Genomic DNA, 6,375 nt, shown 5'->3' with positions numbered 1-6,375 from the left:
TTTTTTTTTTAATTTATCTAGATTTACGGAGCTTTTCCTTTAATTGTTGTTATTTCTCTTTTTATCTGAGAGATTATTTCTGGTCTGATTTCCTCTACAGCCTTGTGGATTTGTTTCTTTACTTCACTTTCTCTCATTTCAGAAATGTCAGGTGTGTGCCATCCAATTTCCTCTATCTTTTCTCCTGGACTTATTCTGGGTGGGCTGGAAGTCTGAGATTGCATCACACTTCTGTATCTTGTCATTTTCTATCCCAAAATTTTGTATTGTTTCCAGTTTTTTATCTTTGTAATTTTTTTTTCTGTAAGTAGCTTTATCATCAATATGAAGACTTATACCAGAAAAGTCCCTCTCAGGCATGTGTTCTGTGTCTAGGATGTTCTTGGCTTCTTTCTGTCCCAAGATCCTGCCTTCTCAGCTCATTAAAAGTGAGGTGTTGGATTGTGTTTGCTGCAGTCCCCAGTTCTTTGGTGTTATTCTGCAGTGACTTTATTACTCCAGAACTTCCTAGTGTTGTTACAGAAGAGAGAACAACTGATTACCACAGATATGAAATCCTAGCTAAAGTAGTACAATTAGCAGTAAAAATAACATCATGTACAGTTTGGAAATTGACCAATTGTGGTAGCCATGAATTTTGTACCTTAAACCATAGGTGCAAAATCTACAATTACCTAATAGAACCTATTATAAATTAGGAGCTTGTATTCTAAGTGTTTATCCTTGGTAGAGTGGTTGGTCATGTGGTAGGGAGATGTAAGAAGAACACTGGATAAAATAAAAGATAGTAGAACTAAGATTTCTGATCAATTCACTTAGGTAAATGTTAATATCTTACCACTAGAATTATTGTACCTTCTTAGTTATACTTAAAATCTGATAGTATGCAACTTTTAGCTGTGCTATTCTTTTTCAAAAGTGTCTTGGCTGCAACTTTGTGTTTCTGTATAAATCTTTGTATCAGATTATTCATTTCTATTAAAAGAATTGCTTGCTCTATTAAAAGGGTTTTGCTTGGCATTTTGTTGACTGCACAAATCAATATGAAGAGAGTTGACATTTTTTATAATGTTCTACCTTTCAACACATGAGCATGATATATCTTGCAATTTATTTCAGTCTTATATTTACATTTCTTTATTAAAGGTGATGATAGTTTTTTATATTTGCCTGTAATTGTTGCTACATTATGTCAACTGGAAAGTCTAGAAGCTTAACTAAGTAGTTCAACAGTACTACATCCTGGGGGGTAGAAGACTTGCTCTTACTCTCTAGGATGTTGTTTATTTTGTCAACTTGAGAAGTTTAGAAGTTTAATTGACTTAGTAGGGGGCCAGGGTCTTCTCTTTGTAAGCATCCCAGGCCTGTGCAAGAGGAGGGTTTGTAGATGGTGCAAGTCTACATCCATCTGAGGGAAGGTAGGCTGCACAGTAGGAGGGAGAAAAGAGGTCCAATCTCCCCCTTTTGCTCTTGCTGCTTCTACTATCTTCTGTAGTCATGAACTATTGCCCCTCTTTCATGTCACCCTGCCTTGGAGCCAGCTAGTCATGGACTGCAACCTCCACAAACTATGAGTTAAATAAACGTTTCCTTCCTTAATTTTGAGTGTCAGGTATTTTGTCTCAGCATGGAGAGAAAACTAACACAATGCCCTTTATCATTTTAAAGAAGTTCCTTTTTATTCCTTTTCATGAATAAGTGTTGAATTTTTGCATATGTTTTTCATCTATTGAAATGATATTATGAGTCACCCTTTAAGATTGTTAAATATACATTTACACTGATTAGTTTACAAAACTAACTACTTTCCTGGTGATAAATTTCACTTGGTCATGTTTTACTACAGTTCTTATGTAGATCTTGATCTGCTTCTTAGATTCACCAAATCCAAAACTGCTAAAGATGTGGATTTCATCTGTGGCCAAGAGTCTTTAACTTTATTAGTCTCTAACTTTATTTTTCCTGTAAGGTCCTGGACAGGTTTTCTTCTCTTGGTTGTGTTGGCTCAAAAAGTAAATTGAAAAATGCTTCCATTTCAACTACTAGCTAAAGAGTTCATGTAATATAGGTTTTCCTTCTTGAAATATGTGATAGAATTTCATAGAAGAGCTAAAAAACTAAGTTTTTTTTGTAGGGATGCTTTAAATTGTGACTTCAATTTCTTTAATAGATGTAGGGTCATCTAGGTCATCAATATCTTTTTGTCTCAGTTTTGGGAAGTCTTTTTTTTTCCCCAGAACCAGGGATTGAACTCAGACCCTTATACTTGCCAGGGAGGGAAGTCTTAAAAGATTTTTAATACACTGTGTGCATGATTTTTGTATATTCTTCCAATGTCTATAGACTCTTTTGTGATATTTCCATTTCAATTTCCTAATTTTATGATTTCTTTTTTCTCTTCCTTGCCTTCATTTACCTTATTATAATGTTTCTAATTTCTTAATGCATCCTAAGAGCTGACTTTTGAAATTTTTGTTTGTTTTATGTATTTTATCTGTCTTCTGTTTCATTGGTTTCCACTTTTATAACATTTTTGACCTTTGTAGCTTCTTCCCATCCATATAGTTTGCTTGAATATGTTCTTTTTCTGATTTATTAAAATAAAAAAACCTTTATCAGTAATTTTAGATGCCATAGTTTTGCAGAACCAGGGATTGAACTCAGGCCTTTGTACTTGCCAGGCAAGCCCTTATTCTACTGAGCCATCTCCCATCCCCTTAGCTGTTATATTTCTAATATGGATATTTTAAACTAAAATTTGTCCCAGCAGAACTTTAGTTGCATCCATATGTTTTAATATGCTGTGTTACATCATTGATCTGTCAAAATATTTTCTAATTTCCCATGTATTTTCGTTTCAATGATATAACAAATTGTCATGATTTGTGAGACAGTATGGTAATAATTGGTATGTCATGACAAGAAATACGTATTTAGAAGACCAGAATGACGGGTATTTCAAGTGTGTATGATTTAAGACAAAATAAATTCCTTTTCTGGACATCAGAAAACTGAGATCAGTAACACTAGATTAAAACTAATGCATTGGTAGGCATTCTAGGAAGTCTAGAACAAAATTCTTCTTGCCAAAATTCATTTTCTTGCCTTCTCTGCTTCTCCAGACTGCTGGAATTTTTTGACTGTACCATCTTCCTTGATTCATAAGCAGTAGAGGGCTGGGGAGATAGCTCAGTGGTCTAAGTGCCTGCCTGGCAAGCTCAAGGACCCAAGTTTGATCCCCGGAACTGCATGCCACTCTGGCCCCAGAACCCTGGGCATACTGTGCCAGCCCTGAAACTGGGCATGGTGGTGCACACCTGTAATCCCAACACTTGGGAGGCTGAGACCAGAGGGTCACTATGAGTCTGAACTGCCTAGTGAGACCCTGTATCCAATAAATATTAAAAAAAAAAAAAGCAATGGATAATTAAATCTGCTCTGACATCTTCTTTCTGCTTCAGGTCTCCCTGTCTACCTCTTACAGAGGCCCTCACAGTTACATTGTTCATAGCTGGACAGCACAGGATATCATTCTTATTGCCTTATACAACCCGTGATGAGAAATAGGATGAACGTTTACATGAAGATAATTATTACAGTAAAAGACTATTACCATTAATCCCTTCCAGAATACTTCATTGCTTCACACTGGTCTCGCACCATTCTTACTACTTTCTGAAAGAGTTCTGAAAGTCTCTCTTTGAGTCTTGATGAGGTGTGATTTTTTTAAAATGTGGCAAGTGCTGATGCTGAGTATCGTACAAAGGAAAGGCAGGCTGATAAATCATTACAGTACATCATTGTGCATAGTCTATTTTACATACATGACACCATACAGCTTCTGGCGTTTCCCCTGATTAAAGAATGACCCTGGGAGGTAAACATTTTGAATCAGTTTAGGCTGTCAAGGCCACCATGACAAAACAACTAAAGACTCATAAAAGAGGACCCCGAAACTATTTCCAGAAAGTAGCAAGAATGATGAGGTCGGTGTGTTCAGTGCAAGGGGCTATATTTTGAGGGGGATTAGCAACAATATGTCATTTATTATAACCAGTTTCATTTAAATCCACACTGTATTTTTAATCATATCTTGTACTTCATAAAATTTGTTACTGATTCGATTTGAAACTGTCTCATTGCTATTTGTTTATCAATAAAATTATGGCAAAAAATTTTTGAAAAATAAAATTTGTAAGGTACTTTAATCATGAAATAAAACCTACTCATAACTTTAAGGGCTCAGGACAGGGATCTTTTTTGGGGGGTTCTATTTTTTTAGTCTAACATATCACATACTTTCTTTCCCTTGTGAGTATAAACTATTTCCTTTGAAATTTTATTAGAAGTATTTTGCCAAATTTTTTGACGTCTATGTACTTTTTAAGCTATCTTCATATTTTATTGTCTTGGAATAAATATTTATGTCTGCACCATATTCATATGTCAAACCCTAATTTTAATGGGATAATACTGGAGGTAGTGCCTTTAGAAGGTGATTAGGTCTTAAGGATTGAGAAGGAGCCAGAAATCTAGAGGAATCTCCTCCTCCTCCTCTTGCCATCTGCAGATATGGCCAAAGGATAGCTATGTCAGACAGTAAGCGGGTCTCACAGAGACTGCGATTCGTCTGGCACTCTGAACTCAGACACCAAATCTGCAGAAATGGTTGAAGATAAATGTAGTTTAATCTGTACAATTTATCTCATTTTATTATAGCAGTCCAAGATGATTAAGACAATGATTTTTAATTGTTTTTGATAAAACATATACAAGCCGGTGACTTTCTGAACAGAATTTCAGTTGCACAAGAAATAATAGGAAGACTCAACAAACATGATTACGTCAAATTAAATTACTTCTTCATATCAAAGAAAACAATCAGCAGAGTGAAGAGACAAGTACAAAATAGTAATAGTATGTAGCTATTCCTCAGATAGAGGGCTAATATCTCAAATACACAAAGAACTCAAAAAAAATTAAAATTAAAGACTAAATTAAATTTAGTCTTTTATTAAAAATAAAAGACTCAATCAAAAATGGGCAATTGAAATGAACAGACACTCTCAAAAGAAGTGAAAGTGGCCAATAAACAACTGAAAAAAAATGTTCAACACCTCTAACCTTTACAGAAATACAAATTAAAAGAACACTACAGGGGCCAGTGAGATAGCTTAGCAGTCTAAAGTACCTGCTTAGGCAAGCTTAGCCAAGTGTGCAGGAACCACTGTTCAATCCTCAGCACCACAAGCTGCACCAGCCTCACCCCAGGGTGGGTTAAACTGGCCACAAAAACAAAAAAGAACATGTGGTTTTATATAAAATAGAATACTACTTGGCAATAAAGCAAGATAAACTGGAGACTGTAGGAAAAATAGATGTGTATGGAAAACAGAGTGGTAAGTGAAGTGAAACAGACACACAGGGTTCTGTATCACACGGGGTTATGGCTGTGTCAGGATGAGCCCTCGAAGCCGTGTGCAGTCGTAGGTGGAGCCCTTCAGAGGTGGCTGGATCTAGAGTGTGCGAGGCTGGGATTAAGGATGTGAGGACTAAGTTAGCTCACTGATTGGCTGGATCTAGTGCTGGATGTGGACAACAGGAAGACCCGCCCTGGATGTGAGTGCTGCCCCCCATCCTAGATACATTTCTCTTGCTACTGAGACAAAACACATGCCTCCCGAAGCTAAATAACGGAAGGTTTGTTTAGCTCACCAGCATTTGTAGAGTTTTCTGTCCATAATTAGCTGGCTCTAAGATAGGGTGACATATAGCAGAGGGGCAACAGTTGGTAGTGGCAGAAAATCCCAAAAGTAACAAGAGCAGAAAGGAGGAAACAAGCCTCTTTCTACCCCTTTTGTCTTATCCAGACTGCTGGAAGTGCAGCAGTGACAATTCTCTCAGCATACTGATCCAGCATCACCCAACCCTAATCCCAAAACCATTAATCTCAGGATTGTACTCTGAGTCAATTACATACTCTATATTCAGCTCTCTCCAAAAAAGTCTGCCCCAGTGACTGCATGAGGCTTTTGAGAGACATCCATATACAAACCATAACCCTGCTCTAAGGGTAAGTGGCCAGTATGGAATGTAAGGGACAGAAAGAGGGCTGCTGTCATTGCTTATTGGGTGTTCCTTGCTCCTTGCTGCCCAGTGCTTCACTGCTTTGCTGCTGCCTTTGGCCCACCATGAACAGGTTCTCCTCGGCAATACCCCCTGCCAAGCTACCCTGCTTTAGAGCAGCTGATTACGGACCAAAATCTCTACAAACTGTGAGTTACAACAAATCTTTCCATCTTTTTTTCCCCAATAGTTTTTTTGAGAAAACAAATAGCAATGAGACAGTTTCAAACCAAATTGGTAGGACAGTTT

This window comes from Octodon degus, unplaced genomic scaffold (assembly GCF_000260255.1).
Source record: "Octodon degus isolate 3935 unplaced genomic scaffold, OctDeg1.0 scaffold00036, whole genome shotgun sequence".
Taxonomy (NCBI): Eukaryota; Metazoa; Chordata; class Mammalia; order Rodentia; family Octodontidae; genus Octodon; species Octodon degus.
This window is presented reverse-complemented; position numbering follows the sequence as displayed.